This window comes from Macaca nemestrina, chromosome 20, assembly GCF_043159975.1.
Source record: "Macaca nemestrina isolate mMacNem1 chromosome 20, mMacNem.hap1, whole genome shotgun sequence".
NCBI classification, from domain to species: Eukaryota; Metazoa; Chordata; class Mammalia; order Primates; family Cercopithecidae; genus Macaca; species Macaca nemestrina.
The window spans coordinates 50,177,877-50,202,655 of NC_092144.1; the positions used below are offsets into that span (position 1 = coordinate 50,177,877).

Below are 24,779 nucleotides of genomic sequence, written 5' to 3' on the forward strand. Positions count from 1 at the left end.
TTAGAACCAGAATTCCTCAAAGATTTAGAGCCAGAAATACCATTTGACCCAGCAATCCCATTACTAGGTATAAACCCAAAGGAAAATGAATCATTCTATTACAAAGAGAAATGCACACATGTGTTCATTGCAGCACTATTCACAATAGCAAAGACATGGAACAACACAAATGTCCATCAATGATAGACTGGATAAAGAAAATGTGGTACATATACACCATGGAATACCACACAGCCATAAAAAGGAACGAGATCACATCCTTTACAGGGACATGAATGGAGCTGGAAGCCATCATCCTCAGCAAACTAATGCAGGAACAGAAAACCAAACACCGCACGTTCTCACTTATAAGGGAGCTGAACAATGAGAACACCTGGATACAGGGAGGAGAACAACATACACTGGAGCCTGTCAGGGGTGGGGTGAGAGGAGAGGAGAGCATTAGGGAAAATAGCTAGTGCATGCTGGGCTTAATACCTAGGTGATAGGTTAATGGGGGCAGCAAATCATTATGGCACACATTACCTATGTAACAAACCTGTGCACCCTGCACACATACCCCAGAACTTAAAATCGAAATTAAAAAAAAAAAAAAATTTGCATGATTGTTGGTGTGTGAAAGTCTCACAATAAACCATGAATTCAAAAGTATTTAAATTGGCTGATGAGTCATCATGAAACTGCTCATCCTCACCCCTACACCTGTCAGAGTTAGCACAATTGACAGGGGTTGCATAAGAATTCCAACCTCACATGAGACTGGGTCATGCCCCAAAATCAAGGTGTGAGGATGTACACTTGTACATGGGGATGGGGAGAGATGTGGAGGGAAGGGGAGGAAAAACTATTTCAGAACAATAATTTATCTACCATAGGAGTAATTTTTACTTTCTTCTTTACATTTTCTGTATTGTTTAAATTATTTTAATAAAGTGTGCATCATTCCAGCATCAGACAAAAAAGTAAAGCCATGTTGGGTTGCAAACCAAAGGGCAGAGCTGTCGAGTATTTGTGTATCTTTATTGTTACCCAGGTTTTAAATGGTTTGTTTTTGGGTAAAGTAAACCATATTAGTTTCCCTAAAGCTTCCATAACAAATTACAACAAACTGGGTCATTCAGAACAACAGAAATTTGTTCTCCCACAGTTCTGGAGGCCAGAAATCTGAAATGAATGTAACAGCAGGGCCATACTCCCTCTCAAGGCTTGGAGGGAGAAGTCGCTTCGTGTCTTTCTCCCAGTCTTTGGGAATTGCCTGCAATCCTTGCATTCCATGGTTTATGAACTGCATCATTCCAGTCTCTGCCTCCATATTCACATTGCCTCATCTTTTGTGTGTGTGTGTTTTGCTTTTCTGTCTCTGATCTCTCTCGCTGTGACTTTTTCTTATATTTAAAAAAAAAAACAAACTTGTATTAGGCCAGCACAGTGGCTCATGCCTGTAATCCCAGCACTTTGGGAGGCTGAAGTGGGAGGATCAGGTGGAAGGATTGCTTGAGCCTAGGAGGTGGATGTTGCAGTGAGCCAATATCACACTACTGCATTCCAGCCTGGATGACAGGGCAAGACCCTGTCAAAAAAAAAAAAAAAAAAAAAAAAAGTAAAAAAAGAAAGAATGAAAGAACACATGATAGAAAGGAAGAAATAAAAGAAAGAAAGAAAAGAGAAGGGGGAGGGAAGGAAGAAAAGAAGGAAGGAAAAAATGTATTAAAGGTTGATCTTGATGGGCTTCAGGATACAACTATCCCAAAATATAGTATTTGGCCTTTGAGAAAACAGCAGAAGCAGGAAGATAGATCATCCTCCTCTTCTCCCTCCTTTCTCCTGTGAAGGAGGTAATAAAACCTAGGAATGATTCTCTGGCACTGCTCAAGCCCACACAGAGCTCCAGGGGCCTTAAATCCGGAGCAGCCCTGCACCAGGTGCCATAGCCCCACCAAGGGAGGACAGACTCCTTCACACACCCCAGGATATGTGTCACAGTGAAGTGACCACGTTGTCTGGGGTGATACTCAAGGTTTGCTGTCTCAGCGAAGGAAATCAAGGATGGGGACACACAAAGAGTGAGGTTAAGAGTGAAAGTTTAATAGGTGAAAGAAAGAGAATAGCTCCCTGCTGGAGAGAGGGATCCTAGAGAAATGGGTTGCTGGATCCACAGTGAAATGCAGGAGATTTTATAGATGCCTGGTGAGGAGGTGGTGTCTGATTTACATAGGGTGTGAAAGATTGTTGGACCATATGTGCCATTTGCATAGGGCATGAAAAACTGGTTAAGACTAGGTGTTCCATTTGCATAGGACACAAATTTCTGGCTGCCTCCACCCTAATCTTTTATTGTGCAGGCAGGTCCTCTGCCTGGCCTGCACCATGTTGCCCATCCCTGTGTTGTACACATGGTAACAGAGAAAAAAGGGGGATGATGGAGCCTCCATGTTGAACATACCTGGCTCCTAGCTAGCCCTTTTCTATTGGTACAGCTGCCAGCATTCCCCAGTACAAGCTTCCAGCTCACTTATTTATCTTTGCAGCTGGATTTTTCAGGCTGCTCTTTGTTAGAAAAGAAATTATTTTGGGGATTGCTTTGTGTTAGAAGGGAAGCTCTGTCAAGGACTCTGTTGCCCTCACTATCTGCTTAAATCATTTCTTTCTACCTTCTGTATCAACAGGATACTGAGGTGTGGAAAAACTGTGGACTGTGTGATCCCCCACCCATGCTGCTCCTCACCAGACAGGGCTCACCACCTTGGGCTCCCAGTACAGCTACCCTGCCCCTACCTGGATACTGTGGTTGGTCATGGCTCTTGCATTCCTCTGGAATGGAACTCCAAAGGTAACTGACAGGCCCTGTGCAGTTGCTGGCAGCAGCTGTCCTCATTCCTTCTGCCCTGAGGCTAAGAGAGAACAAGGAGGCTGGACACTTCTGTGCACCTCCAGCAGAACTGTGCATGCCACAGCTCCCTACTTCTGCTGTTCTCTGACAAATGTGGTTTGCCACCTTCTGGCATTCAGTGTACCCATCCTACCCCTGTGTGAGCATTTTGGCTGCAGCCCAGTGCCCTTCTGAAAACTGTACCCCCAACAGGCTTGTGGTCTTCCCTTAGGCATCCACCACCAAAGTGTTTTACCTGCCCCTGCCTAAGAGCTCAGCCAATGACCCATGGACCAGTCTGCCCTCCCCATCACAGCCAGCACCTGGACTCTGGGCCAGTCCAACCCCAGTCCAGCCCCCTTAGAACAGATACACTCTGGCCAGTGGCCCATCTACTGGCCTGGGAACTGGGAAACTACCTAGTCCATCCCAACTCTGCTGGCACATTACCACTTTTTCCAGGGCCTCAGGTCAGGCCAACCCAGTCAGCTAACAGCACCACAATGAACACCATCCCCATGGGCCCAATGGTGGGGCAACCTCTTTCTTTACTGCCACGTTGGATAACAGGTGAGCCATAAACTGATAGTTTGCTTAGAATGATGATTTCCAGCTTCATCCATGTCTCTGCAAAGAACATGAACCCATCCTTTTTTATGGCTTATGGCTACATAGCATTCCATGGTGTATATGTGCCACATTTCTTAATCCAGTCTATCATTGATGGACATTTGTGTTGGTTCCAAGTCTTTGCAATTGTGAATAGTGCTGCAATAAACATATGTGTGCATGTGTCTTTATAGTAGCATGATTTATAAATCTTTGCATATATACCCAGAAATGGGATCACTAGGTCAAATGATAAGAAATGCTATGATTTTCTATACACCATTGTACATTGGTATGTAGAAAATCATAGCATGTCTATACACCAGTAACATTTAAGCTGAGAGGAAAATCAAGAATGCAATCTTTGTTATAATGGCCAATACAAAACATGAAATACCCAGGAATACATCAAACCAAGGAGGTGAAAGAGCTCTACAAGGAGAACTACAAAACACTGCTAAAAGAAATCGCAGATGACAGAAACTAACGGAAAACATTGCATGTTCATGTATTGGAATAATCAACATTTTTTTCACATGGCCATACTGCCAAAGCAATCTATAGATTCAATACTATTCCCATCAAACTACCAACATCATTTTTCACAGGATTAGAAAAAAATCATTCTAAAATTCATAGGGAACCAAAGAAGAGCCTGAATAGCCAAATCAATCTTTAAGCAAAGAGAACAAAGCCAGTCATCACGCTATCAGACTTCAAACTATACTACAAGGCTACAGTAACCAAAATGGCATGGTACTGGTACAAAAACACATAGTCCAATGGAACAGAAGAGTGAACCCAGAAATAAAGCTGCACACCTACATCCATCTGATCTTTGACAAAGTCAACAAGGCAAACAATGGGGAGAGTTCTACCTATTCAATAAATGGTGCTGGGATATCTGGCTGTCCATATGCAGAAGAATGAAACTGGATCCCTACCTATCACCACACACACAAATCAAAATGGAGTAAAGACTTAAAATTAAGACCTACAACTATGAAAATCCTAGGAGAAAACAAAGGAAGCACTCTCCTAGATATCAGCTTTAGCAAAGAATTTATGACCAAGTCCTCAAAAGTAGTTAAAAGAAAAACAAAAATTGACAGGTGGGACCTAATTAAACTAAAGAGCTTCTGCATAGCTAAAGAAACTATCAACAGAGTAAATAGGTACCCTACAGAATGGGAGAAAATATTCTCAAACTATGCATCCAACAAAGGTATAATGTCCAGAATCTACAAAGGACTTAAAACAATTTAACAGCAGAAAATATATAATCTCATTAAAAAGTGGGCAAAGGTGCTCGCTTCAGCAGCACATATGCTAAAAAGTGGGCAAAGGACATGAACAGACACTTCTTAAAAGGAGACATATAAGCGGCCAACAAACATATGAAAAAATGCTCAACATCACTAATCATCAGAGAAATGCAATTCAAAGCCTCCATGAGAATACCATCTCACAGTTTTTAGAATGGCTGTCATTAGAAAATAAAAAAATCACAGATGTTGGTGAGGCTGCAGAGAAAAGATAATGTTTATATACTGTGTGTGGAAATGGAAATGTAAATTAGTTCAGCCACTCTGGTTTGGACATTTCTCAAAGAATTAAAAATAGAACTATGAATCAACCCAGCAATCTTATTACTGGGTATATATTCAGAAAAAAACAAATTCTTCCACCAAAAAGACACATGCATTTGTGTTCATTGCAGCACCATTCATAATAGCAAGGATGTGGAATCTACCTAGGTGCCCATCAGTGGTGGATTGGATTAAGCAAATGTGGTACACATACACCATGGAATACTACACAGCCATTAAAAAAGGAAATCTTGTTCTTTGCAGCAACATGGATGCAGCAGGAGTCCATTATATCTAAGCAAATTAATGCAGGCACAGAAAACCAAATACTGCATATTCTCATTTATAAGTGAGAGCTAAATGTTGGGTACACATGGACACAAAAAATGGGAACAACAGACACTGGGGACTACTTGAAGGGACAGAAAGCAAGGGAGCAAGGGTTGAAAAAAATGCCTAATGGGCACTACGCTTACTACCTAAATGGGATCATCCATACCCCAAACCTCTGCATCATGCAATATACCCATGTAACAGACCTGCACATGTACCCCCTGAGTCTAAAAAAAGTTGAATTCTTTAAAAAAACAAATAATAATAGCATTAAAGACATAGATTGGCTGAATGGATTGAAATAAAATAAGATTTAACTATACGCTGTCTGAAAGAGACTCAGATTGGTTGAATGGATTGAAATAAAAATAAGATTTAACTATATGCTGTCTGAAAGAAACTTATTATAGATCTAAAGGACACACATAGGTTAAAAGTGAAATGATGGAAAAAAAAATTCCACGTAAACAGGAACCTACAGAGAGAAGAGGTGGCCATATTTACAGCAGATGAAATAGATTTTAAGACAAAAACTGTTATAAATGATAAAGAAGGACATTTTATAATAATAAAAGCATCATTTCAACAACAAAACAATTATATTAGAGGTCTCAACATTAGAGCTCCCCAATACATGAAGCAAATATTGACAAAATTAAAGGGAGGTCTAGACAATAAAAAAAAATCGTAAAAGACTTCAATGCCCCACTTTCAATTATGGACTGAATAACCAGACAGAGGATAAAGAAACAGAGGACTTAAACAACACTATAGATCAATTGGACCCAAGAGACATACACAGAAAACTCCACCCAATAACAGCAGAATAAATTATCTTCTTAAGTGCACATAGAATGTGCTTCAAAACAAACCACGTGTTACAAATAAGTTTTACAAATATAAGAAGATTGAACTAATACAAAGTACCTTTTTCAACCACAATGAAATGAAACTAGAAATCAATAGCAGAAGGAAGACAAGAATATCCACAAATAGGTGGGAATATTTAACTTCTTCCCAAAGAATGAAAAGATCAAAGAAGAAATCACATCGGGAATTAGGAAATTCCTGGAGACAAATGAAAATGAAAACACAACATACCATACCATGGAGGTACAGTGAAAGCTGTACTAAGAGGGAAGTTTACAATGATAAACACTGACATTAGTAAAGAAAATATCCCTAATCAACAAATTTACTTTACAACTCAAGGAACTAGAAAAAAGAAAACAAACTAAATCAAAAGTTAGCAAAAGAAAATAATAAAGTTTAAAGTGGAGTTAAATGAAGTAGAAAATAGAAAAACAATAGCAAACATCAGTGAAACTAACATTTTGGGTTTTAAAAAAATTCAAAAATCCTTAGCTAGATTAAGAAAAAAGAGAGAAGACACAAATAATTAAAATTAGAACTGAAAAAGGAGACATTACAATTAATTATAGAAATAAGACAGATTGTAAGGAAGTATTATGAAAAATTCTATGCCGACAAGCTGGATAACTCAGAACAAAAAGAAACATTTACAGAAACATAAAATTTACCAAGACTGAATTATGTTGAAATTAAGAATTTGAACAGATCTATAACTAATAAGGATATTGAAATAGTAATCAAAAACCATTCAATAAGGAAAGCTCAGGGCAAGATGGCTTCACTGCTGAATTCTACAAAACATTTAAGGAAGAATTAACACCAAGCCTCCTCAAACTCTTTCTCAGAATTGACAAGGAGGAGGCACTTCTGAATTCATTCTTATGAGGTCAGAATTACCCCAATACCAATGCCAGACAATGATGCAAAAAAGAAAAATATAGACCAATATCCCTGATGAATATTGATGCAAAAATTATCAACAAAATACTAGCAAACCAAATTCAACAGCCCATTACAAGGATTATAATTATAATATGGTGACCAAGTTGAATTTACATCTAGAATGCAAGTACGATTGAACAAAAAGTAATCAATGTGAAACGCCACATTAACAGAATGAAGAACAAAACTACATCATCATCTCAACTGATGCAGAAAAAGGAATTGACAAGACTCAGTATATTTTCATGATTAAAAATACACTCAATGAAGTGGAATAGAAGAAATGTTCCCCAGCATAATAAAGGTCATTTATGAAAATCCCACAGGTAATATTACGCTAAGGGTGAAAGAGTGAAACCTTTTCTTCTCAGATCAAGAGAAAGGCAAAGATGCCCACTCTTACCACTTCTATTCAACATAGTACTGGAAGTCCTAGCCAGAGAAATTAGAAAATAAAAATTAAACACACCAAAATTGGAAGAAAAAAAATAAAGATCCTCAAAATAAATCCTCATGTATATTATCAAATGACCTTCAACAAGGGGTGGCAAGACCAAACACAGGGGAAAAGGAGAGTGTCTTTAACAAATGATGTTAAGAAAATTGGATATCCACCTGCAAAAGAATGAAGTTGGACCCTTACAATATACTATATACAAAAATTAACCATAAAGACCTAAAAGTAAGAACTAGAAATATAAAACTCCTAGAAGAAAACATAGAGGGAAAGCTTCAAGACATTGGGTTTGGCAATGATTTCTTGAACATAACACCAAAAATAGACAAATAGGATTACCTCAAACTTTAAAACTGCTGCACATCAAAGAAAATAATCAAGACAGAGAAAAGGCAACCTATGAAATCGAAGAAAATAAGCGCAAATCATACACCTGATAATCAGTTAATAGCAGCATATATAAAGAAGTCCTACAACTCAACCCCCCAAAAATAAATAACCTGACTTGAAAATGGGCAAAGGACTTGAATTGAAAATTCTCCAGAGAAGATATATAAATGGCCAATAAGTATATTAAACTTAATGTCATTAATTATTAGAGAAATGCAATATCACTACAATATGACATCATCTCACAAACCATTCGGATGGCCACTATTAAGAAAACATAGAAAACAAGTGTTGGTGAGCATGCAAAGAAATCAAAACTTTTTGCTCTATTGGTAGGAATGTAAATTGGTGCAGCCACTATAGAAAACAATATAGAGGTTCTTTAAACAGTAAAAATATTGGCTGGGCAAGGTGACTCACGCCTGTAATCCCAGCACTTTAGGAGGCTGAGATGGGTGGATCACCTGAGGTCAGGAGTTTGAGACTATCCTGATCAACATGGAGAAACCCCATCTCTACTAAAAATACAAAATTAGCTGGGCGTGGTGGTGCATGTCTGTAATCCCAGCTACACGGGAGGCTGAGACAGGAGAAACACTTGAACCTGGGAGGCAGAGGTTGTGGTGAGCGGAGATTACATCATTGCACTACAGCCAGGGCAACAAGAACAAAAGTCTGTCTAAAAAAAAACAAAAGTAAAAATATCATTGCCATATGGCCCAGAAATCCTACTTCTGAGAATATAGCCAAAACAATTCAAAGCATGATCTTGAAGAATTTGCACACTGACTGGTTGCAGCGTTATTCACAATAGTCAAGATGTGGAAGTGACACAAATGTCTATTGATGGATGAATGGATAAAGAAAACGTGAGATATTTATACAATGAGGTATTAATGTCGTTAAAAAAAAAAAGTCCTATCACATGCTATAACATGGGTGAATCTCAAGGACATGATGCTAAGTATAATAAGCCAATCACAAAAGGACAAATACTATATGAGCCCATTTATATGACATATGTAAAGTAGTCAAAAATAATAGAAAGAGAAAGTAGAAAGATGGTTGCCAAGGACTAGTGGAGGGGAAGGAAAAATTGTTCAGTTTGTATAGAATTTGAGCATTGTAAAATGAAAAAAATCTACAGATCTGTTGCACAATAGTGTAAATATATTTAACCCTGTTGAATCGTACTCATAAAAAAATTTTTAGAGACATGTCCCACTCTTCCACCCAGGCTGGAGTACAATGGCACAGTCATAGCATAATGCAGCCTCGAACGCCCCTGGGTTCAAGTGATCCTCCTACCTCAGTCTCTGGAGTAACTAGGATTATAACAGTGGGTCATTACACCTGGGTAATTTTTTATTTTTATTTTTTGTAGAGATGGGGTCTCATTAGGCTGGCCAGGCTGGTCTTGAACTCATGAGCTCAAGCAATTCTCCCACCTTGGCCTCCCAAACTGCTGGTATTATAGGCATGAGTCATCATGCCCAGCCTTGAAAATGTTTAAGATGGCAGGCCAGGCACAGTGGCTCATGCCTGTAATCCCAGCACTTTGGGAGGCCAAGACAGATGGATCCCTTGACGTCAGGAGTTTGAGACCAGCCTGTCCAACATGGTGAAACCCTGCCTCTACTAAAAATACAAAAATCAGCAAGGCGTTGGTGGAGGATGGGGGTGTCAGCCATTGCTGAGACTTCAGTATGTAAATAAAGCAGCAAGGATGGTGTTTGAGCTCTGAGAATGAACAGAATGCCTTGCCAAGTGGGTCCCTGACCCCTGTGTAGCCTAACTGGGAGACACCTCCTAGTAGGGGCTGACAGACAACCTCATACAGGTGGGTGCCCTTCTGGGATGAAGCTTCCAGAGAAAGGATCAGGCAGCAATATTTGCTGTTCTGCAACCTCTGCTGGTGATACCAAGGCAAACAGGGTCACAAGTGGACCTCCAGCAAACTCCAACAGACCTGCAGTTGAGGGACCTGACTGTTAGAAGGAAAACTAACAAACAGAAAGGAACAGCATCAACATCAGCAAAAAGGACATCCACCCCAAAACCCTATCTGTAGGTCACCAATATCAAAGACCAAAGGTAGATAAAACCACAAAGATGGGTAGAAACCGCAGCAGAAAAGGTGAAAATTCTAAAAACCAGAGTGCCTTTTCTCCTCAAAAAGATCATAGCTCCTCACCAGAAACAGAACAAAGCTGGACAGAGAATGTCTTTGATGAGTTGTCAGAAGTAGGCTTCAGAAGATCCGTAACAACAAACTTCTCTGAGCTAAAGGAGCATGTTTGAACCCATCTCAAGGAAGCTAAAAACCTTGAAAAAAGCCAGGTGATGGTGGGGAGTGGGGGCTTCAGCCATTGTTGAGATGAATAGCTAATTAGAATAAACAATGTAGAGAAGACCTTAAATGACATGATGGAGCTGAAAATGATGGCATGAGAACTTCACGACATATGCACAAACTTCAATAGCCAATTCGATCAAGTGGAAGAAAAGATATCAGTGATTGAAGATCAAATTAATGAAATAAAGTGAGCAGACAAGTTTAGAGAAAACAAAGTAAAAAGAAATGAACAAAGTCTCCAAGAAATATGGGACTATGTGAAAAGACCAAATCTACATTTGATATGTGTACCTGAAAGTGACAGGGAGAATGGAACCAAGTTGGAAAACACGGTTTGGGATATTATCCAGGAGAACTTCCCCAACCAAGCAAGGCAGGCCAACATTCAAATTCAGGAAATGAAGAGAATACCATAAAGATACTCCTTGAGAAGAGCAGCCCAAAGACACGTAATTGTCAGATTCACCAAGGTTGAAATGAAGGAAAGACAGCCAGAGAGAAAGGTTGGGTTACCCACAAAGCGAAGCCCATCAGACTAACAGCGGATCTCTTGGCAGAAACCCTGAAAGCCAGAAGAGAGTGGGGGCCAATATTTAATATTCTTAAAGAAAAGAATTTTCAACCAAGAATTTCATATCCAGCCAAACTAAGCTTCATAAGTGAAGGAGAAATAAAGTCCTTTACAGACAAGCAAATGCTGAGAGATTTTGTCACCACCAAGCCTGCCTTCCAAGAACTCCTGAAGGAAGCACTAAACATGGAAAGGAACAACTGGTACCAGCCACTGCAAACACATGCCAAATTGAAAAGAGCATCGATGCTAGGAAGAAACTGCATCAAGTAATGGTCAGAATAACCAGCTAACATCACAATGACAGGATCAAATTCACACATAACAATATTAACCTTAAATGTAAATGGGCTAAATGCCACAATTAAAAGACACAGACTGGCAAATTGGATAAAGGGTCAAGACCCATCAGTGTGCTGTATTCAGGAGACCCATCTCACATGCAGAGACACACATAGGCTCAAAATAAAGAGATGGAGGAAGATCTACCAAGCAAATGGAAAGAAAAAAAAAAAAAAAAAAGGCCAAAGTTGCAATCCTAGTCTCTGAGAAAACAGACTTTAAACCAACAAAGGTCAAAAGAGACAAAGAAGGCCATTACATAATGGCAAAGGGATCCATTCAATAAGAAGAGCTAACCATCCTAAATATATACGCACCCAATACAGGAGCACCCAGATTCTTAAAGCAAGTCCTTAGAGACCTACAAAGAGACATAGACTCCCACACAATAATAATGGGAGACTTTAACACCCCACCGTCAATATTAGACAGATCAATGAGACAGAAGGTTAACAAGGATATCCAGGACCTGAACTCAGCTCTGCACCAAGCAGACCTAATAGACATCTACAGAATTCTCCACCCAAAATCAACAGAATATACACTCTTCTCAGCACCACATCGCACTTATTCTAAAACTGACCACATTATAGGAAGTAAAGCACTACTCAGCAAATGTAAAAGAACAGAAATCACAACAAACTGTCTCTCAGTCAACAGTGCAATCAAATTAGAACTCAGGATTAAGAAACTCATTCAAAACCACACAACTACATGGAAACTGAATTATCTGCTCCTGAATGACTACTGGGTAAATAACAAAATGAAGGCAGAAATAAAGATGTTCTTTGAAACCAATGAGAACAAAGATACAACATACCAGAATCTCTGGAACACATTTAAAGCAGTGTGTAGAGGGAAATTTATAGCACTAAATGCCCACAGGAGAAAGCAGGAAAGATCTAAAATTGACACCCTAATATCACCATTTAAAGAAATAGAGAAGCAAGAGCAAACACATTCAAAAGCTAGCAGAAGGAAAGAAATAACTAAGATCAGAGCAGAACTGAAGGAGACAGAGACAGAAAAAAAACTTCAAAAAAATCAATGAATCCAGGAGCTGGTGTTTTGAAAAGATCAACAAAATTGATAGACTGCTATCAAGACTAATAAAGAAGAAAAGAGAGAAGAATCAAACAGAAGCAATAAAAAATGATAAAAGGGATATCACCACCGACCCTACAGAAATACAAACTACCATCAGAGAATACTATAAACACCTCTATGCAAATAAACTAGAAAACCTAGAAGAAATGGATAAATTCCTGGACATATACACTCTCCCGAGAATAAACCAGGAAGAAGCTGAATCCCTGAATAGACCAATAACAGACTCTGAAATTGAGGCAATAATTAATAGCCTACCAATCAAAAAAAGTCCAGGACCAGAAGGATTCACAGCCAAATTCTTCCAGAGGTACAAGGAGAAGCTGGTACCATTGCTTCTGAAAATATTGCAATCAATAGAAAAAGAGGGAATCCTCCCTAACTCATTTTATGAGGCCAACATCATCCTGATACCAAAGCCTGGCAGAGATACAACAAAAAAAGAGAATTTTAGACCAATATCCCTGATGAACTTCGATGCAAAAATCCTCAATAAAATACTGGCAAACCGAATTCAGCAGCCACATCAAAAAGTTTATCCACCACGATCAACTGGGCTTCATCCCTGGAATGCAAGGATGGTTCAACATATACAAATCAATAAACGTAATCCATCACATAAACAGAACCAAAGACAAAAATCACATTTCCATTCTGTGTAGGTACCAAATTTTATCCATTTATGTGCTGATTGTCACTTGGGTGGCTTCCACGTTTTGGCTTCTGCAAATACTGCTGCTATGAACATGCGTGTACCAAGATCTCCTTGAAATCCTGCTTTCAGTTTTTGTCAATATATACCTAGGATTAGAATTGCTGCATGATATGGCAATTCTATTTTTAATTTTTTAAAAAATTGCCATATTATTTTCTAAGGTATTTTTATTTTTCTATATTTAAGGGTTACAAGTTCAGATTTCTTTTTTCTTTTTTGAGACAGAGTCTCACTCTGTTGCCCAGGCTGGAGTACAGTGGCCTAATCTCAGCTCACTGCAACCTTCGCCTCCACCCACCCCCCCGCCCCACACCCCAGATTCAAGCAGTTCTCCTGCCTCAGCCTCCCAAGTAGCTGGTACTGCAAGTGTTTGCCACCACACTCAGCTAATTTTTGTATTTTTAGTAGAGATGGGGTTTCACTATGTTAGCCAGGCTGGTCTTGAACTCCTAACCTCAAGTGATCCGTGAGCCTTGGCCTCCCAAAGTACCGGAATTGCAGGTGTGAGCTACTGTACCAAGTCACAAGTGCAGATTTCTTATGTGCATATATTGCATCATGGCGAAGTCTAGCCTATTAGCTTTCCCAGCACCCAAATAGTGAACACTGTATCCAATCAGCAACTTTTCAAGCCTCACCCCCTCCCACCTGCCCACCTTTCAAAGTCTACAATGTCCGTTGTTCCACTCTGTATGTCCAAGGGTATCCATTGTTTAGCTCCCATCTATAACTGAGAACATGTATTATTTGACTTTCTGGTCTGACTTCTTTCTCTTAGGGTAATGGTCTCCAGTTCCATCCATGTAGCTACAAAAGGCATGATCTCATTCCTTTTTATGGCTGAATAGTATTCTATGTTATACATATACCACATTTTCTTTATCCAAACCTCTATTTTTGGGCTTAGATTGATTCCATAGCTTTGCTATTATCAATACTGCTACAGTGAAATACAAGTGTAGGTATCCCCTTTATAAAATGATTTTTCTTTTTTTTTTTTGTTTCCTTTTTTTCTTTCTTTCTTTCTTTTCTTTTCTTTTTTTCTTTTTTTTTTTTTTTTTTTTGCAGTGGAGTCTTATTTTCTTGCCCAAGCTGGGGTGTGCAACAGCACGATCTCAGCTCACTGCAACCTCTGCCTCCCCGGTTCAAGCGATTCTCCTGCCTCATCCTCCTGAGTAGCTGGGACTACAGGTGTGTGCCACCATGCCGGGCTAATTTTTTGTATTTTTAGTAGAGATGGGGTTTCACCATGTTGCCCTGGGTGTTCTCGAACTCCTGACCTCAGGCGATCTGCCCGCCTCAACATCCCAAAGTGCTGGGATTACAGGCATGAGCCACCACACCTGGCCTAAAATGATTTATTTCTTTTGCTGTGAAGAAGCTCTTTAAGTTCCATTTGTGTATTTTTTGTTTTATTGCATTTGTTTTTGAAGACTTCATCATAAATTCTTTGCCTAGGCCAGTGTCCAAAAGAATTTTCCCTAGGTTTTCTTCTAAAATTTTTATAGTTTCAGGTCTTAGATTTAGGTCTTTAATCCATCTTGAGTTAATCTTTGTATATGATGAAAGATACTGGTCCAGTTTCATTCTTCTGCATATGATTATCCAATCTTCCCAGAAATATTTATTGAATAGGATATCCTTTCCCCAGTGTATATTGTTGTTGACTTTGTCAAAGATTAGTTGGTTGTAGGTAGGTGGTTTTATTTTTGGGTTTTCTGTTCTGTTCCATTGATATATGTGTTTATTTTTATACCAGTACGATGCTGTTTTTGTTACTATATGCTTGAAGTATAATTGGAAGTCAGGTAATGTAATGCCTCCAGCTTTGTTCAACTTGCTTAGAATTGCTTAAACTATTTGGGCTTTTTTCTGATTCTATATGAATTTTAGGATGGCTTTTTCTAATTCTTTGAAAAATGGCGTTGGTGTTTTGATAGAGATTGCATTGAGTCTATAGATTGCTTTGGACAGTATGTTCATGTGAATGATATTGATTCCTCAAATCCATGAGCATGGGATATTTTTCCATTTGTTTATATCATCTACAATCTCTTTCATCAGTGTTTTGTAGCTCTCTTTATAGATATCTTTCATCTCCCTGGTTAAATATATTCTTAGGCATTTTATTTTCTTTGTTGCTATTGCAAATGGATTGCCTCCTTGATTTTGTCCTTGGCTAGATCGTTACTGGTGTGTGGAAATGCTACTGATTTTGGTAGGGTAATTTTGTATCCTAAAACTTTACTGAATTGTTTTCTCAAATCTAAGAGTTGTTTTTAGAGTCCTCAGAGTTTTCTAGACATAAGATCATCTCATCAGCAAACAGGGATAATTTGACTTCAATTTTCTCTAATTTGGATGCCCTCCATTTGTTTCTCTTGCCTAACTACTCTGGCTAGGACTTCCAGTACTGTGTTGAATAAGAGTGGTGAAAGTAGTATTCTTGTCTTGTTATAGTTCTTAGAGGGAACGCTTTCAAATTTTCACCATTAAATGTTATGTTTGCTGTGGGCTTGTCATATGTAGCCTTTATTACATTGAGATATGTTGCTTCTATGCCTAGTTTGTTGAGGATTTTTATCATGAAGAAATGCTGATTTTTATTGAATAATTTTTCTGCATCTATTGAGATGATCATATGACTTTTGTCCTTCATTCTGTTGATGGAATGTATAACATTATGGATTTGCATATGTTAAACCATCCTTGGATCCCCAGGTTAAATCTGACCCAATCATGGTGTATGGTCTTTTTTATTTGATTTGCTAGTATTTTGCTGAGGCTTTTTGTATCTATGTGATTCAGGGATATTGATCTGTAGTTTTCTTTTTTGTTGTGTTCTTGTCTGATTTTGTTATCAGGATGATACTGGCCTCGTAGAATCAGTTAGGGAGAATTCCCTCCTCCTCAATTTTTTGGAATAGTTTCACAAGGATTTGTATTAGTTCTTCTTTGTATGCTTGGTAGGATTAATCTGTGAATCTATCTGGTCCTGGAATTTATTTTCTTGAAAGACTTTTTTTTGAGACAGAGTTTCACTCTGTCACCCAGGCTGGAGTGCAGTGGCATGATCTCGATTCACTACAACCTCCACCTCCTGGGTTCAAGCAGTTCTGCTGCCTCAGCCTCCTGAGTAGCTGGGATTACAGGCGTGTGCCACCACGCCCAGCTAATTTTTGTATTTTTAGTAGAGATGGGGTTTCACTGTGTTGAGCAGACTGGTATCAAATTCCTGAGCTCAAGTGATCTGCCCTCCTCGGCCTCCCAAAGTGCTGGGATTACAGGCATGAGTCACCATGCCCGGCCTTCTTGGGAGACTTTTAATTACTGATTCAATCTTGCTATTCATTATTGATCTGTTCAAGAGTTCCACTTCCTGGTTCAATCTTGATAGATTGTAACTGTCCAGGAATTTATCCATTTCCTCTAGGTTTTCTAGTTTGTGAGGGTATAGCTGTTCATAATAGTCTCTCATGATGTTTTGTGTTTCTATTCAGTCAGTTATAATGTCCCATTCTTCATTTCTGATTGTTTTTATTTTCATTTTCTCTTCTTTCCTAGGTTAGTCTAGCTAGTGGTTTATTAGTTTTGTTTAACATTTTGAAGAATCAAGTTTTGTTTTGTTGATTTTTTTTGTTTTTGTGGTTTCTATTTCATTTAGTTCTGCTATGATCTTTGTTACTTCTTTGGCTAACTTTGGGTTTGGTTTGTTCTTTTTCCAGTTCCTTGAGGTGTAACATTGGTTGTTAATTTGTGATCTTTCTACTGTTTTTTGAGATGGAGTCTCACTCTGTCACCCAGGCAGGAGTGCAGGGGCGTGATCTCGGCTCACTGCACACTCTGCCTCCCAGGTTCAAGTCATTCTCCCACCTCAGTACAGGCATGCACCAACATGCCTTGCTAATTTTTGTATTTTTTAGTAGAGACAGGGTTTCTTCATATGGCCAGCCTGGCCTCAAACTCCTGACCTCAAGTGATCCACCCGCCTCAACCTCCCAAAGTGCTGGGATTACAGCAGTGAGCCACCATGCCTGGCCCTTTCTACTTTTTTGATGTGGGCATTCAGTGCTATAAACTTCCCTATTAGTACTGCTTTTGCTGTATCCCACAGGCTTTTGTATGTTGTATTTTCATTTTTACTCATTTTAATTTTTTTTTTAAATTTCCACCTTAATTTCTTTGTTGACCTGGTGATCTTTCAGGAGCATGCTGTTTAGTGCCCATGTATTTATACCATTTCAAAGTTCCTCCTAGTATTGATGGAATGGAATCCTTTTCTGACTTTATCCACTGTGATCTGAGATGACACTTGATATAATTTTGATTTTTAAAAAATTTGTTAAGACATGTTTCGTGGTCTTAATATATGGTCTATCTTGGAGAATATACCATATGTTGATGAAAAGAATGTATATTCTGTAGTTGTTAGGTAAAATGTTTTGTAAGTGTTTGTTGAGTCCATTGGGTTAAAGTCCAATTTAAATCTGCATTTGTCCATTTTTGCATCACTCTAAAAGAACACCCAAGGCTGCGTAATTTATAAAGAGAAGTGGTTTAATCAGCTCACAGTTCTGCAGGCAGAACACGAAGCACAGTACTGGCATCTGCTACTGATATGTGTCTCAGGAAGCTTACAATCATGGTGGAAGGCAATGGAGGAGCCAGTGTATCACATTGGCAAGAGATGGAAGGGGGTGGTCCCAGACTCTTTTAAACAACCAGATCTCATTTAAACTGAGTGAGAACTCACTCATCACGAAGGGGACGGCACTGAGCCATTCATGAGGGATCTGCCCCTATGATCTGATACCTCCCTCTAGGCCCTTCCTCCAACACTGGGGATCACATGTCAACATAAGATATGGAGGGGACACACATCCAAAGCATATGAAAGTCTAATGTTTCTTTGCTAATTTTGTCTCTCAATGATCTGTCTAGTGTATGAGTGGGATGTTGAAGTTCTCCACTTTCATTGTATTCTGTCTGTCTCATTCTTTAGGTCTAGTTATATTTGTTTGTAAATTTAGGGGCTGTGATGTTAGGTGCATATATATTCAGCATTGTTATATTCTCTTGCTAAATTGATCCCTTTATCATTATATAATGACCTTCTTTGTTTTGTTTTTAATGTTTTTGATTTAAAATCTGTTTTAACTGGCATAAGATATAGCTATTCCTGCTTGTTTGGTTTTTGTTTGCATGGAATATCTTTTTCCAACTATGTACTTTCAGTCTATATGTGTCTTTACAGGTAAAGTGAGTTTCTTATAGGCAGCATAGAGTTGTATCATGGTGTGTGTGTGTATGTGTGTGTGTGTGTGTGTGTGTGTGTGTGTTTATTTGTTTTGAGATGGAGTTTTGCTCTTGTTGCCCAGGCTGGAGTGCAATGGCACGATCTCGACTCACTGCAACCTCTGCCTCCCTCTGCCTTGAACTCCCAGGTTCAAGCAAGTCTCCTGCCTCAGCCTCCCAGGTAGCTGGGATCACAGGCATATGCCATTATACCCGGCGAATTTTTGTATTTTTAGTAGAGACAGGGTTTCTCCATGTTGGTCAGGCTGCTCTCGAGCTCCCAACCTCAGGTGATCCAATCGCCTCGGCCACCTAAAGTGCTGGGCATCATGTTGTTTAAAGTATTCTGCCAATACGTATCTTGTAAGTGGAACATTTAATCCATTTATTCAAGGTTAATATTGATATGCTAAGCTTTATTCTTGTCATATTGTTAATTGTTTAAAGTTATTTTATATGATAAATTATTTGTTTCTTTCTTTTTCTCTGTCATTGTGGTTTGATGAGATTCTGCCATGTTGCCATTTGATTCTTTTCTCTTCCTCATTTATGAGGTGGTTTTTATGAGAAATGTGAGTTTTATTCTTCTGTGTGTTTTCATGATGCTGAGTGTTGACCTTTCATTTCCATGTTTAAGACCCATTTGAGCATCTCCCATAGGAACAGGCTAGTGTTGACAAGTTCACTCGCCATTTGCTTGTCTGGAAAAGATTTTATTTCTCCTTCATTTATGAAGCTTATTCTGACAGAGCATAAAAGTTTTGACTGACAGTACTTTTCTTTCAGCAGTTTGAAATGCCATTCTGTTCTCTTCTGGCCTGTAAGGTTTCCACTGAAAAGTCTGCTGTTAGTCTGATGAGTTTTCTTAATAGGTAACTAGATGATTTCTCTTGCTAATTTTAAAATTATTTCTTTCTTCTTGACTTTAGACTTTCTAAATATACTATTATGTGAAGTTCTTTTTGCAATGTATTTGCTGGGGCTTTGTATCTGGATGTCTAACTCTCTTGCTAGATTTGGAAGTTTTCATCAATTACTTCCTAAAAATAGGTGTTCTAATTTTTTAAAATCTCTCTTCCCCCTTGGAAATACCAAAAATACATAAGTTTGGTCACACTATGTAGTCCCAGATAACTCAAAGTCTTTGTCTCTTCTTTTTTATTCATTTTTCTTTATTTTGTCAGACTGGATATTTCAAAAGACCTGTCTTCAAGTTCTTAGATTCGTTTTTTTTTTTCTAATTTTAGAGATGGGGTTTCAGTATGTTGCCCAGATTGGCCTTGAACTCTGGCCTCAAGGAATTCACCTACCTTGGCCACCCAAAGTGCTGGGATTACAGGCATGAACCACCTCACCCAGCCATGTTCTGAGGTTCTTTCCTCTGCTTGGTCCAGTCTACTATTGAAGCTTTTGAATATATTCTGTATTCCCTTCATTGAATTTTTTTAGTTCAAGAGTTTCTGCTTTTTTTTCTTATAGTATCTCTCGCCTTGGTAAATTTCTCATTCATTTCCTGGACTGATTTTCCAATTCTTTGTATTGATTTTCAGATTTCTCCTGCATCTTGTAGGGCTTTATAAAATCAACATTTTGAATTATTTATCTGGCATATTGAGGGATTCTTTTTGATTGGGATCTGTTGCTGGACAATTATTGTGATCCTTTGATGATGTCATGATTTTCTCCTTTTTCGTGTTTCCTGTGTCGTTTCATTGATATCTGCAAATCTTGTGTAGTAGTAGCTTGTTCAAGTTTTGTTTTTTTTTGTTTGTTTGTTTTGTTTTTTGAGACAGAGTCTCGCTCTGTCACCCGGGCTGGAGTGCAGTGGCACAATCTCGGCTCACTGCAAGCTCCGCCTCCCGCGTTCCCGCCATTCTCCTGCCTCAGCCTCCCGAGTAGCTGGGACTACAGGCGCCCGCCACCTCGCCCGGCTAATTTTTTTGTATTTTTTTTTTTTTAATAGAGACGGGGTTTCACCGTGTTAGCCAGGATGGTCTCGATCTCCTGACCTTGTGATGCACCCGTCTCGGCCTCCCAAAGTGCTGGGATTACAGGCTTGAGCCACCGCGCCCAGCCCTCAAGTTTTTTAAAATTGTTTTTGTAGGAGAAAATTTTTTTCCTGAAAAATGTATGTATGTTGTTGGTTGAGTAGGATACTTTGGCTTTCATTCTGGGTGCCTATGGTAGTGTGATCTTAGTATGACTTCATAGGCGGTACCCACGGTCACTGGTATCTTTGATTTCCTTGGTAGCTTAGAGTAGTTATTACTTGAGATTGTGGAAAAATTTAGCTGGGTATTGGATGCCAACTGAGCCCATCTTTGGGCCCTGGTGGTGGCAGCAGCTTGGAGAGTGTGCCTGAGCCCCAGAGCAGCCTACACTGGCTTTGGTATTCGTGAGTCCTGGGAGGCTGATTCTTGAGCTTCTTAGTGGCTTGCTTAGAGGGTAGTCATGGAAGTTGGGGGACAGGGACGTGGGCAAGTTCTCAGACCCCTGGGAAGCACACCCTGGTGTGATATGGTTGACGGCAGTAGCGGTGGTGGAGCAATCCACTAGGACCCAGGCAGTCCATGTTGGTGTTGCTGGTAAATGCAATGGGTTGGGTGGGCTACTCCCCAGTCCCACAGCATCCTGTAGCAGGTGTGGTGGTATTGTCCTAAGTGTGCTTAGGAGAGCTTGTTCTCCCCTGTCCCTTCCCCATCTGGGTGGCATCACCTCACACTTGGCAAAAAGGGGGACACAGCCCAACATTAAACTCTTGCAATTGTGCCTGCTGTGGGCTTGTGACCAGAGAGGGCAGGCAGCACCAGAGCTTCCTATGTCTTCTCTGTTGAATCCCTTCTCTTCTCTGAAGAATCCGAGCAATCTTTCCTAGATAATCTGTTTAAAATGGAGTTCCTCTCCATGAAGAAGGCCATGCTACCTGCATCTGGTCAGCCATCTTGATCACCTTTCTACATTTAAAGAGACACAGCATGTTAAAAAGAAAATTTAGTTCCCTTAGGAATTGTTATTTACCTAGCCCTCCCAGTCAAGAAGTGGTCTGCATTTTAAAGGATTTTAATGCTTTTTTTCACTCCCCAGTGATTTCAGGGAATTGGGTTGTTAAAAATGTTTTCTTTAGAGTTAATAGTTTTTATTCATGGGATGCTTGTTCCAATAGAAGTCACTTAACCATTACCAGAAGAAACTTCATCAGTGCACTTGGCAGCTGATATCTTTGTCCTCTTGGAAAAAAAAAAAAAAAAAAAGTTGTTCGGGCATGGTGGCTCATCCCTGTAATCCCAACCCCAACACTTTGGGTGGCTGAGGCGGGCAGATCACCTGAGGTCAGGCGTTCAAGACCAGCCTGGCCAACATGGCGAAACACCATCTCTACAAAAGTACAAAAATTAACCAGGCCTGATGGTGGGTGCCTGTAATCCCAGCTGCTCAGTAGGCTGAGGCACGAGAATTGCTTGAACCCAGGAAGCGGAGTTTGCAGTGGGCTGAGATCGTGCCATTGCACTCAGCCTGGGCGACAGAGCAAGACTCCATCTCAAAACAAAACAAAACAAAACAAAAAAACTGTTCATCCCTGTCATCTATCCAACTTCTTTCCCATCTCTGGACTCCTAAGTCTTGCCATTTTCCTGGTAGGGAGGAACTTCATGGCCATGGATATGAGCTGTCCAAACACTCAGAAAAAAAGAATCTTGACTTTCTTCTCTTCTTTGACCTTCTTCACTCTATTTCAGCCAACATTCCCACAGCCCCACCCTAATCCTGTCATCACTCTGAAATGTGAAACACAGACATTTCACTCTCTGACCACAACCACTACTACTCCAACTCCCCCACTACTTCATTGCCAATGGCCTGAGGGGTATACTGGCCCACGAGGTCTTTGGTTAAGGTTCCAAAGAGTGCAAACACTATAGAAAGTCAAGTCTCCCTCCTATTAAAATACTTTTTTTCTAACATTTTGAAACCTTTTGTTACATGTTTACACGAAAGTATTTGAAGAACACAAGAGATTACAAGCAGTTTTTCTAATGTTTCATAAAGAAAAACAGGTGGGGCCTGGCAGTCCAAAGTAGTGATTAACAGCATGAAATTTACATTCACAGCCAGGCGTGGTAGCTCAAACCTGTAATCCCAGCACTTTGGGAGGCTGAGGTGGGCGGATCACCTGAGGTCAGGAGTTTGAGGTTTGAGACCAGCCTGACAAACATGGTGAAACCCCGTCTCTACTAAAAATACAAAAATTAGCTGGGTGTGGTGGCTGTAATCCCAGCTACTCGGGAGGCTGAGGCTGCAGAATCACTTGAACCCAGGAGACAGAGGTTGCAGTGAGCTGAGATCGCGCCATTGCACTGCAGCCTGGGCAATGAGAGCAGAAGAGCAAAATTGCATCTCAACAAGAAAAAAAGAAAGAACAAAAGGAAAGAAAGAAGAAAGAAAGAAAGAAAAGAAAAGAAAGGGAGAGAGAAAGAAAAAAAGAAAGAGGAAAGAAAGAAAAAAGAGAAAGAAAGAGAGAAAGAAAGAAAGAAATTTACAGTCATACAAAACCATACTAAGACTCTACCCTCATCAGCTGTGGAATGCAGAAGCAAGTCACTTATGACCGACTTTGGGGGCCTTACCTAACTCATTTGCAAAATGGAGATGATAAAGCTAACCTCACAGTCTTGCGATGAGGAGTTTAAGATAATGCTCATAAAATCTTCCCACAGTTCAGGGGCTTTTTTCAAGCAGACACGTGGAGCTGGGCTAGGACTGTTTTAATCCAAACACAGACGAGCACAGGAAAACATCAGATGTTCAGCTGTTTGCAACATGGCCCACAAGCCTGCACAGACACCTGAATGCACACATGAAAACATCCACATACTTACATGTAGTCACCTAGTTGTGAATGTGTACACACAAATATGAATATGCAGCATACATCTTGTTTTACACAGAAATGCACATTGTAGACACCCCTAAATCATGTGTGCACACATGCTGTATGCAGAGACAGACAAAAAGACTGGCAAGCATTGAGAAACAGTGGCACACCCCGTCAGGCACACACACACATGTGCATGTGTAGACATAAGTTGGAATGGATACCCATTATCAGGCACAAACATACACCCCACAAAGCCTGGCACACACACAAATTCATGTATCAACATGGACATACTGAAACATACATGCACATAGACACTACAAGCATGCACCCAGAGTGACACACAGACAGTTGTATAAATGAGGATAAACATGGCAGAGGCATCCAGGAGAACCCATTGGACAAAATGGCACAAAATACAAAGATGCAGGAGCACACGGGGTGATTGAGGGGAACACTGACTTGCAGGAAAGGAGAAAAAGAAAGATAGAGACGGGATCCAAGACAAGTGTAGACAGACAGGTGGGCAAAGTCCTGTGCAGGGCTCCAGGGCCAACCAGAATAACCTGAGAGTCTAATGCTGGCCTGTCCTTCTGCAGATACTGCCTAACTCAGCACCACGCTCCAGGAGGCCGTGAAGGATTAATTTCCTATTCAAAACTCCATGGGGTAAATCTTGGCTGTGCTGAGGAAGGGATGGGGAAAGAGGTTCCCAAAGACTCTGTCCCTTTCCTCCTTCCCAAAGGAAAAGATTTGGGAGCTTTAGACTAGAGAATGTAAAAGCAGGGAAGGTGCTTAGGGAACATCTCATCCATCCACTTCATCCTACAGATTAAAGAGAACAACTACTATTCATTGAGCACTTACTGCCATGTACCTCATCTGCATCAACACATATACTTCTCCCCTAAATAGCCAAAGAGGTAGGAGCTGTTCTTGGCTCCATAAGGCTCACAGAGATAAAGTCAACTGTTCAAAGCCACACAACAAAGAAGAGATAAGGTTAGGATTCCAATCCAGGCCTAAATCATTGTACCATCCATCCAGAAAGGGAAACTGAGGCCCGGCAAAGAAAAGGGATCTTCTTGGGTTCAACACTAACTCACTCTGAAAGCCTGTACCCAAGACACTGCCCACTGGGACAAGTCCCTCTCACATCATTTCAGACACCATTCTCTCACTCCACGCTCCAGGGTAATCAACAAGTCCAACATCGATCGACCTCTATGTCCACAAATACTGGAGTTCTCCCAGCCTGTCTCTCCCCACCCCTCCCTGGCCAGGTCATGGCAGCCTGCTGACCACTCAGTACCCTTCCCTGTGCCAACATCACTGAGAAACAAACTCCCCAAATGTCTGTCTCCCACCTTTTAAGGAAACAAGAAGGAAAAGGAGGGGCCAGGCCCAAGTGCAGGCTGGTGACCAGGATTAGAGGGATTGATATCTGCCCAGCTG

At 40.1% G+C, this 24,779-nt stretch overlaps 1 protein-coding gene across 1 annotated transcript in view; it reads left to right on the forward strand.

The window, feature by feature from the left end:
• The window catches only part of LOC105495313 (cytochrome P450 2A13), a 47,765-nt gene that overhangs the window by 10,125 nt on the left and 12,861 nt on the right, over positions 1-24,779 (forward strand). The window contains exons 3-4 of the mRNA XM_071086886.1: positions 2,667-2,830; positions 23,924-23,993. The gene's annotated coding sequence lies outside the window, so the exon portion shown is untranslated. The remainder of the gene's footprint in view (positions 1-2,666; positions 2,831-23,923; positions 23,994-24,779) is intronic.